The sequence below is a fragment of the Lissotriton vulgaris genome, unplaced genomic scaffold (assembly GCF_964263255.1).
Source record: "Lissotriton vulgaris unplaced genomic scaffold, aLisVul1.2 SCAFFOLD_3800, whole genome shotgun sequence".
Classification (NCBI taxonomy): Eukaryota; Metazoa; Chordata; class Amphibia; order Caudata; family Salamandridae; genus Lissotriton; species Lissotriton vulgaris.
This window is the reverse complement of record NW_028245743.1, coordinates 68230-80299: the sequence shown is the minus strand read 5'-3', so window position 1 is coordinate 80299 and position 12070 is coordinate 68230. Positions and strand designations below refer to the sequence as shown.

Sequence of the window (12070 nt, the reverse complement as noted above, 5' to 3'; positions counted from 1 at the left end):
AATAAAGAAATAAATAATAAATGAAAAACCCTTAAAAAGGGGAAGGGGGGGAGGGACAAAAATTCTAAGCTCAACCGGCCACCAGGTCACCAAGCCTAAAATGGTGCCCGGAGCGAGGAGCCCCGCCCATTTATAGGGGAGCGCACAAAACAACTAAAACCAGCCCAAAAACGCCCAAAGAACCTGCTAGAAGGAATACCCCACCCAGATCTCCCAAACCGCCCGGGGGAGGAGACCTCCCGGTGGTCGGCTGCCCTCCCCCAAGCCCCCCTTTGAGGTGATGTCACGATATGATTAAGAATGGTTCGTGTTAAATTCGTTTTAATGGTTGTTGTTCACTATGGGTTATGCTAACGATTTCTACGTTGTGCTATGATAGACATATTTCCATGCACGTTCATCGTGTAAGATCTTTTCAGAATAAGGATTAGGTATCTTTAAATAAACTACATATCCCACATTACTTGCTAAACCCAAGCTTAAGTCGCACTACTTAAGTCTGTATGGTATCCTTCCGCGGGATCCTCACATTCACGTCGAGCACCACAGAGGCTTGTAGCAACAGTTAGCTCCCGGTAAGAACTCCACTTAACAATTATTTACATTGTTCTGCATATGACGAAAGCATGTAAGCTGGTACACCGCATTAATATTCAGGAACAGTTTAAAACATATTTTCAGGTACTTCGGCTTTCTCTTTTTTTATCAGTTACGCATTACCATCAGGTCATTGTTTTCGTTCCTATAATTGTCGTGCTTTTGAACTAAGTATTCGCAAGGTCAGCAATTGTTGACATGTGAAATAAATTATTTGCTCGAGTACAGCTCGGTTAAAGTAATTGATTATCATGAAGTCCTCGAAATAATAGATGTTGTTACATTTTGGCATTCCCTTGATGTTTTTTAGATCCTGTTTTGGTACCGCAAATAATACTTGCAGTAAACAAGTTATCGTGAGAAAGTAGCATCAAGGTACGCAGCAAGCACTACCCGATTCATTGAGAAACACTTATTATCTCATGCACAGACTTTTTGACCGCATTTATTTAGTTTATTTAAAGTGGAGCTTTTCTGTTAGTATCGGTTTCCTGATGCTTACTGACACTGTAGCATGCTCATGTTATATCAGGCGGGCCAGGCCCTTACTCTTCACTATGGACCTGGTTCTCCAACACAGCACACAGTTCTATTAAGATTCGCAATGTGACCATAACTGATTACTGTGTTCATTCCAGTTTACGTACTGTGACTGTATGTTCGCTATTATATTCGAGAGGGTTGTTATGCATTTGATCTCGGAGTCCATTGTACTTTGAGTATTGTAATTATAGGCACGCACCAGATGGGTGTTATGCATTTTTACCCATAAATTGTTCCCATTCCACACCGATGTCTGTAAACAGGACAGTTCCCTTCACAGTTGGGGAATAGATTTGTGAGACGTGTCTATTAATGAGGAGAAATTTACTTGATGTTTCAAATTCTTTAATGAGGAGAAATTTACTTGATGTTTCAAATTCTTTCATTGTGACTAGCATTTCCAGGACTTAAGAGTAATCCTTGCTTTTTATTAGGGCTCCATTTACCATGCACATGTTATTATTATTTACTATTGTTTTGATCCCCTCATGTGCCTCTACTATGTTACATAGTATTAAGGACACCACAGTCATTTATATGCATTTATGTTTCTTCTAGGTATTCGCCCCTGAAGAAGGGAACAGGGTTCCCGAAATGCATTGGGCGACGCTTCTTCGCAAGTTTTGTTAGAATTGCAAAATTCCATGTATTATATGACATGGACAGTTATGTGATTTTGTGAAGTATGTTATAATGTAATGTACTGTAGCAAGATACTTCTATATGTATACATCGAGAGCATCCAAGTATGAAGGCAAATACTGATGCCTAAATCAAAATCGTGTTTGATAAATTTGATTTCAACTAAATAAATATGTACACATCTTGATCATTCAAGAGACCACATAGTATCTGATTATCATTGCTTATTGGTTTAAAAGATTGATAAAGGATTTCTCTTGGCCCAGTGCATCCTGCAGGTAGGCTTTTGCTTACTTCTACTAATTCTGTTTTTTCACATACTGTGTAGCCAACACAGTCCGCAGTTTGCACCCTTATGTTTAAATTAGACTATTGTTCATAAACCAGGTTAGAATTGAGGGTGCAAACTGCCTCTCCCTCATTCAGTAGCATTCCCAGAAGCCTCAGCAGCAGCTTGCTGTCTGAGGGGTTCAAGAGAGGGGCAGTCCAATTGCGCCTGCCTCAGGTCTGCCCTTGAAGGCCCCCCTGTCCCAAGAAACTCAACCTGATCGGGCTCAAGCTCTTCTAGGACAGTTCCTTCTTGGGTCAGGCTCAAGCTCTTCTAGGACAGTTCCTTCTTGGGTCTCAGTCAGCTTTCTGAGAAGACTGATCCTCATCCTGAGGCAAGGGGGAAGGCACTGCCTTAACCCTACTGCTCTTTCTCTTGGTAGGCAGCTGATCCATAGTTTCAGGATCCAGGGCCTGTTCAGATTTGCACTTTTTGGCATGTGACCTGGTCACAGCAAGGACATGTGCTGATATGCCTAACATCTCTGCATGAGTCCTATACTCCACTTAAGGCCGGACTGAAGATTCCAGATCATTGCCCAACAAACATTCTACAAGGAGGTCTGAACTAACAACAACTCTTTTGAGGCCAGTTACCCCTCCCCAGGAGACATTGCTTGCATTGGTCACTAGGTAACTGTCACCTAGTATTATCTGTCCAGGGTCCACAAAGTTAGGCGTCACTATGGTGACATTGGCACATGTGTCCCTGTAGGCCTGAGCCACTTTATTATTGATTAAAGGTGTCTGTCTGTACTTGCCCAGGTTACTGGGGCTCACAGTAGAGGACATAGCCTTGTCCACATCACAGACAAGAACAGGTTGAGTTGATATTCTGACTAGGCCAGAATCCATCTCAGTTCCCAGGGTTAACCCTACCTAACCCTTCTGTTGAGAACCACCACTATTAGCTGCTCTGGGGGGGAACAGTTGCCTTAGGGGCAATGATGGCTGGAGCGGTCTCCTTGTTGTTGCAATCACTGGTCCAGTGAGTATTACTCTTACAAAAATTACACCATGGTTTCTTTGGACCTTCTTTCTTTTTGGATTTCTTGAAACACCCCTTTATTAGAAGCTTTTTGGGGAACTGGCGAAGACTTCTGGTCTTTTGCTTTCTCCCCACCCTTTTGGTCTTGCTTCTTCTGATCACCACCTTGGTTCTTTACCTTCTGCCTCACCTTGGTTCTGACCCATTTGTCTGCCTTCTTTCCCAATTCTTGGGGAGAGGTCAGATCAAAGTCAGTCAGGTGTTGATGCAATAACTGGTTCTGACAATTATTAAGAATGTGTTCTCTCATAATCAAATTATACAATCCTGTATAGTCTTTGACCTTACTGCCCAGTAACCAGCCTTCCAGAGCCTTAGTGGCACAATCTCGCCGAACAGCAACCTATACTGATCAGTGGTTAAGCCAAACCCATCTATTAGAGCACTCTTCATGACATTGTAGTTATCAGCATCCTTATAACTAACTGTGAGGAGCTTATCACTGCCTTTATCTGAAAAGGAGAGCCATAGTATAGCTGGCCACTGACTCTGGGGTACCTGTTGTACTTTACAGGCCGTCTTCAACGCAGTTTTCCATTTGTGGATCTCATTCCCACTCTTGTAGAGAGGGACAATCTTACTTAGGTTTCTATGGTCATATGACCCTTCCCTATTCCTAGGGATATTGCTGCCACCAGTGGACTCTAGTCTACACAATTTTCTCTCTCTCTCAAGAGCCAGGGTCTCTTTCTCAAGGGCAATTTCTTGCCTCCTGATTCTAAGCTTGGATTCCCTCATCCCACCCTTTTGTTCTCTTCTCTCAGGGGAAGTCATTCTCCTGAGAGCGGAGGCATCTGACCCTAGTGAGTCATCAGAGTGATTGGATTCACTGGAAAGTGATCTCCTTCTGTGCTCAGTGTTAAGCCTGCGTGTGGGTCTGGATGGGATTCTGTCCCCTCCAGCCCCATGTAGGCTTAGGTTGATCTGGTTCAGTTCTCCAACTTGGATCTGATCAGCATCTTCTTCATCATCAGCACCCCCTAGATTATCATTCTGGTAATCCTCTGTTGAGGAATGGCCCCCCTCCACTACCTGTCTGATCTGGGGTTGCTGCCTTTTCGGTATCATACTCCACTGATAGATCTATCGGGTGCCTCAGGGTTGGACTCTGTCCTTGTCTCAGTTTTCAGAGTGAACATAAACTTCTAAGTTCATTAAAAGTAAATGTATCATAGTTAGAAGGTGTGAGAAGTTGGCCTGATATATGATGTCTCCAATTCTGGGGGCACCTTGTATCAGTCCAAACAATCCCTTATGGTGATGGTTGTAAGTCCACCTTATAGACAAGCTATCCTAAGGGTAGCATGGACTGAGCAGCCTTAAAGGCTTAACTCAAGAGGTCGTGTTAAGCGAGCTGTTTTACCAATCACAATCCTGTAATATCAAATGAAAGGACACCACACAAGTTATATATTATAAAAATATATGTATTTATTACTAGAATAATTCTCTATACTCTTCATGAGTCTAGAATCACAAGCGTTTAAACAAAAGCACAGTTATGGATGAGGCCCAGGGGCCACGCAAACCATATATCACAAAAGTGGTATAAGTATCACTAATCGAACAGTGGTCAGGCCTAGGGCCTGAGGAATCGCTGGGAGCAGTCCAGACTAGCAATGCTGAAGTCTGGAAAAGCCCGCGGGATTCGGGTGCAGCGCTTAAAGCACGTACATGCACCAATGCAAAGTCAATGGTGCGTAAGTTATAAAGTTACTGTAAAAGGAGACTTCTGCTTAACCTTGAAGGACAAAACTTTAGACACATATACTAGAAGTGTGTACCAGTACAGGAGCGCTACCTCACCCACAGGAAGCGGGTGCACGGGTGGAAAGTAGTGTCGGGTTTCGTCACGCAGGTTGCTGGGGCCTGAAGATGAAGATGCTGCAGGCGTCGTGAAGAGAAGTGTCCGGTGTGATCCAAGGGTGGATCGAAGATAAAGATGATCTGAAAGCAGAGGGGACAGAGTCTGGGTCACTCAGCAGTGACCAGGGTGGAACCAGGAAGGAACCAGACAATGTCGGGCGCAATCAGGTCGATGTTGTGAAGCTTGTCTCCGCTGCCACGTGGACTCTGGGGCACCGAGGATGTCCAGGAGTGGATCACAAGCTGTCCCACAAAGGCTCTCGCTGTCGGCGGTGTTGGCTTCCGGATTGGAGCAAACAACCCTTGGCAAGACAACCCACGCAGGATTCGAAGATCGCTTAAAACTTGGACCAGGAGGGTCAGAGCGGGTGCTCCTTTTCATGGGAGCGAGGGCAAGTCTGGATCAACCAGACTCACAAGTTAGATTTCAAGGTTCGTCGGTACAGGGGCCACAAGCCAACGGGCAAGCGACCGGACAAAGCGTTGAGCCAAAAGATGCAGAAGGGCCCCACGCAGCACTCGGTGAGTGTAGAGGGGTGAGCTTCGGTGCAAGAGTGGCTCAGGGATGAGGCTTCTCAAACCCCAATGCACAGCTTCGAGGGGGCCTCGGATGCTGCACGGTCAGTCTTGTGGTTTTTCCAAGATTGCCGGCCCCAAGCTTCAGGTCGCCTCCACGGGTCTCAGCTCTGCAGGGACTGTGGATCGGGCTGTTAAAAGGCAGGCACGCTGGATCTTGTTGATCTGTTACTCGCGTTCCGGCAGGAACTGCAACAAAGCAAACGTCGAGGTGCTGGATGGTGCCTGTTTGCACAGGGTGGTCACTCCTTGACTACAAGGGAGATTCTTCAGTCTTCTACGTCGAGTAGGATGTTGAAGGGTCCAGAGTTTCGTTTCATAAGTTTCAGTCAGGATAATCTGAGTGCGTTGGCACTGCTCCCATTCTTATACCAATCTTGGGGGCTGGATTACCTGCTAGGTCCCTCCTATGGGTGGGACCCAGGAAGGGGGTGGTTACACCCCTTTCCCTTTGTCCAGAGTTGCGCTGGGACTGGGGCTGGTGTGCCCCAGAACCGGTTTGACCGGATTATGCAAGGGGAAGCCTTGTGCGCCCCAGGCACTGTCTAGTTTCTTTCAGCCCTCCCTGCCCCAATACACTATCGCCTGTCTGGGGTGGTGTAGCACCTCCCTGTGACAGGAAACCCTTTGTCCAGGCCTCCTGCCAAGTTTCGGTCAGCAGCAGGAGGTCAGACTTGTGTCGGTGGCAGCAGCATCCATTTTGTGATGCTGAGGCTCTTTTAGAAATCAACCGCGTTTTAGCAAAGTAACATGTCTTCTCCCTCTAGAAGGGTGGAATGCTATCCCTGTCGACAGGACTGTCGAGGGGATAGTATTCCAAATCGTATGACACCTTACACGACATGTTTTGATAAAGCCAAACCAAAGTTGGCACATAACTGCGATGGATTATAATGCACTTAAGAGTATATGGTATGGCTATATCACAGAACAGCTATAAGGACATGGTTCCAAAAGCTGCAGACAGGCTCAGCTCATGCTAGAGCACCATCTCACATAAAACCAAGCACTCTGCCTCCAGGATTGATAAGGCCTGCCATAGGAGTGACGTATAGGTATATATGTGTCCAGATATAGGTTTAGATATAGGTATACTATATCTACGCAAGGGGTGATTACAACACCTTGCCCCAGCTGAGTGATCAGCCAGTTGTGTCAATTTAAGAACCAGCCAGGGGTGGCAAAAGATATGCTGCAGCCCCTGGTAGGCCTTGGATGCACCTATGCCATTGGCACCTATAGTGCTCTATATAGGGGCTGACAGGGTGTCCAGTACCAATTAGGTTATGCACCTAGGGTGCATGGAGTCCATTTTAAGGAGAGAGCAGATAGCCTGGGGTCCTGATTAGCAGGGAAACAGGCCAACTAAGTCGAAAACCAGCTAAACACAGGCAAACAATCTGGGGTAACCATAGTCAGGTGTCCAACTTCCTACAGAAGGTGCCCTGGGAGGGTCAACTTCTGCTGGGAGAGACCCACAAGGTTCTCCTCTTAAGGACATTTTCTAGTGAGGTGTGGTTTGTGCACCTACCTATACTAAGTGTTATCTACTAGAACCTCTCTAGGAGTTGTAGTCAGGGTGCGCTAGGCCCTTTGCTCTACAACAACTAAGTTCAGTAGAACTTAAGTATTATAAGACTTAATTTATATGTACCTCTAGGTACCTTAATGTGATCTTTCAAATGATATCTTAAGATTATATGGTAAAACAGCAAGCACTTATCCCAACCGCTGCACACCAATGTGAGAAGTTAGCCTGGTATATGATGTCCACTATTCTAGTGGGCACCTTGCACCAGTTTAAACGACCCTTATGATGGTGGTTGTAAAGTCAAACTTATAGATCAGCTATCCTAGTGGTAGCATGGACCAGCAGTCTTAGGCTAAAACTTCAGAGAGCATATGGAGCAAACCCTACTCTCCTACAACCAGTCCTTATGACAAACATAGAATTCTAACTATCTGTTTACCAATGGGGGTAACACCACATCTGGGAGACTGCACCACATGGGGCACATTCTTAACTGCAATCTACACTAAAACACATGGTGTTCCATCTATGGCGGTAATACCTGACGTCCTGAAACAGATTCAAAACAATTACGGGGCAGAGCCTGCTCTGAATTTAGGTATGAAGTTACTGAATTTTTACCCATGTCTCAACAATAATATTATCAAATATTAAAGGAGAAACGGCATCAGTGGCAATCCACCAGAAATTAAGGTAATTTGATGTAATAGAACAACCACAAGAACTAGGCAGAATAATTGAAAAATCCTATGAAGAATTAGACCGATACAGTTTGGGTGTGAAACCAGTTAAACCAAAACTGTCTGAAAGTCCTGAAAAGGCCTTTATTAAACACTCCTACCTCTTATAAAAGGAAGTGGGAAAATATTATACAACATTCAAAAGAGAGAGATTCTCTATCCCGAAGGAGCCCTCTGAAAGGAGGTATAACCCCAGGAATAGGGATAATTTGAGAGAACCTGACGGGTATCAAGATACTGATACAAGTTCCTCTCGTACCTTTCAGATATCGTCACAGACATCCGAAAGAAGCGAACTGTCAGAAAAAAGAACGTGTGAAGTCCAAAGACGATCAACACGTTCAGAAAAACAAACCAAAACCTCAATTCACCAAAAGAAGGTAGCAGGTCTAAAAATCAGACATGCCGAGGATCTTGAGGACACAGCTCAAGAACGGAGAATGGGCTCAGACCATGTTGGACAGCACAGCAGAAGTGGCAATAGCTCACCAGAACCTGAAGGAACTTCTGCAGACAGTGGTCTTGAATGAGGGCATTGAAGTCGAAACTGCAGAAACCAGGGTTAGTTCTCCACATAGGTTATATGAAATAACACTCCGGATGGAGGAGACATACCAAGAAAAGTGAAAGCACTCTTTTGGGGGCGACTTTCAAAGTTTTATGATATACTTCTAGCAGAACAAGATTGGCCACCAGAATTTGTCAGGGAGTGTCCAAATGGCAAATATATTATTATACCAGCATTCTCCAACCATATTCCAGTACATTTAAAATATACTTATGAGGAACACCTGGACCATAAACGAGCAGTGAAGTGCTCAGTGGACAGCTAGGGCCTGGTGGTCAGCCTGGCTGGTGAAGCGTCCAGGCTCGTCCGTAGCACCCCATACATACAAGCAAGCTCCAGTTGGCACAGAAGGGCGCCAGCATCTTACGAGGCGAGCCAATTTAACGCACCCTCTCTTCCGGCTTGACTGACCAACCTGTGTTGTGGGGTGTGACCGAGTGGTGGAGAGTGACGAGGGCACTCGGGAGGTGGCCCACCCAGCCGTATCCCCCTGCGAAGAAGGGTGTGACTCTGCCCCAGTCGCCAGTGGCGGAGTGGCCTCTGGGGACTAGAGCTGACCCTCAAAGCGAGAGACGCTAGTCGGGGCCCACCATAGGCTCAGAGGAGGGTATCTGGCAGAGGGGGCGCAGAACCCAACGGACAAAAGTCTGAACCACGAACTGACCAATGTTGGATTGACAGGATTTATCTCCTGCCCCTGGACCGGAAGCTTGCTCTCAGAGTGACCCTAGGGACGCGGCCCAACAACCATGGCGTCTAACAGGATGAAAAAGGAAAAGCCTGGGAAGGAAGTGATCCCGAAGGGAACGGCGCCATCTCCCTCCCCTACCCTGGAAAAAAACCCTCCCAAAAAATCTGAAACCGAGGAACCTGCCACCAAGGCCTTCATGAGAACTCTTTGCAGCAATTAAAGATGACATAGCTGAGCTACGCTCGCAACTGGCTTCTGACCTTCGTGAAATGCGAAGGGATGTGGACGAGGTGGGGGAGTGGGTAGCGACATTAGAAGAGCACGATGCAAGTACAGCTGAAGACATCCACCAACTCCAGCAGGATGTGCTCCGCTTAACGGAACAAAACTTAGACTTACAAGCACACGCAGAGGACCTAGAAAATAGGTCCCGGTGCAATAATATCCGCATCCGCGCGGTCCCCTGGAAGGGTGAGGGAGCGGATTTGAGAGACTACTTTGAAATGCTCGTCAAACACATCCTGGCGGAGGCAGACATCCAGACCATTCGCATGGACCGCGTGCACAGGGTGGGACTGCCACGCGGAGCTCAGGCACCACCCCCTGACATCCTAGTATGTGTCCATGACTTTCAACTGAAGGAACGGATCCTTCGCCTCATCCTGGTGTCACCTCACCTCGAGTATCCTGACAGCCCCCAAAATATTTACGTTCCCTCTTATCCCTTAGTTGCCTGGCATGGTGACGCCCCACCTTATTGCCCTGTGAGTAGGAGAGCCGTCGAAGTTTTAGTAGGGTATATTCACTCTATTGTCATAGTGGCCCTTGAGTTTACCCTTGATGGCCGTCAGGTGCAGGAGCCCGATCTTGGAGGGCTTTTCCTTATGGGCCTGTTCTAAGGTCGAGAGCTCCGCTTCCAGTTGCTCCCGTTCCCGACCCCGCTGCTGGTTAAGAGTGGCGTTTAACACAATGCAATGCCCACGAAGATACGCCTTGAAGGCATCTAGTAGACAAAGAAGGGGGTTCCCCGAGGGTAGCTTCAGGATATGGGCAGGTAGTAGGGGGGAGAAACCAATGTAAATAGAAAGAAAGAACACCCTGCCTCAGGATATAAAGGCCCTAGCCAAAGGGTCCAACAGATATATGTAAAGGGGTGATTCGCCTAGGGGTTGACACTACACATAACAATCACATGGTCAAATCAAAAATAGACTGTACAGTTCATGGTTAGAAATATATATATTTATTATTTTTTAAGGATAACAAGGATATAAATATAAAGTTTGTTGTATCATAAGTATATATAAGTCATAAATAAGACAGACATAGATAAGGGGGCAACATAATTAGGGGAATTTAGTCCTACCCAGTAACGGCCACACTTCACACACTCTATCTCTTTCACTTCAATCTCTACCCACTCTTTCTCATTTAGTATCATTCACCATTCATACTACATTCGTTCTTCTAGTCCTGGCGAATACAACACAAGGATGGTTTGGCGTGTTGTATAAATCGGGGTGTTTAGTCCAGGGAGATGGCTTTGACTACGGGTCCTGATGTAGTAAGGACATTAGCCGTATTCCTGGAGACACAAGCCGACGCGCGTTTCGGTGACGGGCCAGTGAGGCCGCACCTTCGTCAGGGCAAAGGGCAGTATACTGGGAGGGGGCACAAGTGTAAAAATCTGAAAGATAAAGAGCGAAAACAAATTTCATTTTACTTTTATATATATATACACGTGCTTTTCAGAGAATAATTCTGTGCTAACAACATATATTCTTTGTGATTTAGTGTGCAATTAAACATTTCAGACATCTATGAAATTACTGAGATACAAAAAAATTGATTTTAACCATCTGGTAAACATTGGAGCAAGGCTCCTACACTTGACCGTTGATCGCCATGCAATGTCAAACCCTCTAGATACACTCCCTAAAATAGATTCCCTATTACGTGGAATCTAGAAAGGCATCAGGATAGCCTTCACTGAATGGACCATAGAGCACAATTCACCACAACACTGAGTCTTCACTTACAAGCGGGTATTAAAACTTTTTTTATCAACCACGTTCACATAGTTCATGGTATACACCAGAACTATTTTCTTTTACACACACATGATCCTATAGAGAAGGACAGGAACACGGTCCTGAAAAGGCAGATAGTTATGCTAATCATGATTTAGTCAATGGAGATTTTAGTTAAAGGCTAGGCCATCATTTATTATTTTCTTTTTGTCTCAATATTTTTCCTGTAGGCGTATTTTATTCAGTTATACAAGAGATATCAAACTTCTGGTAACAACATAAATATATACGGGAGCACCACTGTGGCTGGTTTTCGTAGGCAAGACTTCCGGTCGGTTCGGGTCCTGTAAGGGGGATAGATCAACATCCTAGTACATCAGACTGCTAAGGTGCCTCTAAAAGGGTCAGAAATTTGATCGATAAGCCGTACCATTACTAAACTTAGGAGTTGTTGATGTATTAAAGACCCCTTTCTACATCCCTCTTGTTTTTAAAGGAAATCGGAGCTACTGCATATGATCAGGTTGGAGGGAGTTGATCTTTTACAAACTGGGCATAATGTAGCGCTTTCAAAGTTAAAGGTACCTACTGATATAAACAGCACCTCAGCGTAGTACTTTTTCTTCCAAATGCCACAGAGGTCATGCAGGTTTTAGACCATAGTGGGCATCAAAAAAGCCTGTGAATAAAAGCGTGGCTTAGATCATTATGGTGTTTATGACATGTATTGTTAATTCTTTACAGTATGGGGAAGAAGCATACTTTACAGCAGTTGTTTAAAGAGTGATATCGCCACACTCAGGTGCAGCTGATGGTCTAAATACGTACCGGGAAAGCCGGCTCTTAAATGCTGGATTTTTCTTTTTAATGTCCAGGGGTCCGCAAGGGTATACAAATCTTATTAGGCGTAT

General features: G+C 45.4%; 1 long non-coding RNA gene across 1 annotated transcript; it reads left to right on the top strand.

The window, feature by feature from the left end:
- The first annotated feature begins 534 nt into the window (after positions 1–534).
- LOC147666296 (uncharacterized) lies at positions 535–1969 on the top strand. The gene is made up of 3 exons (XR_015304846.1): positions 535–575; positions 908–972; positions 1699–1969. It is a non-coding gene; the product is annotated as an uncharacterized LOC147666296 (long non-coding RNA).
- Positions 1970–12070: the final 10101 nt, after the last annotated feature.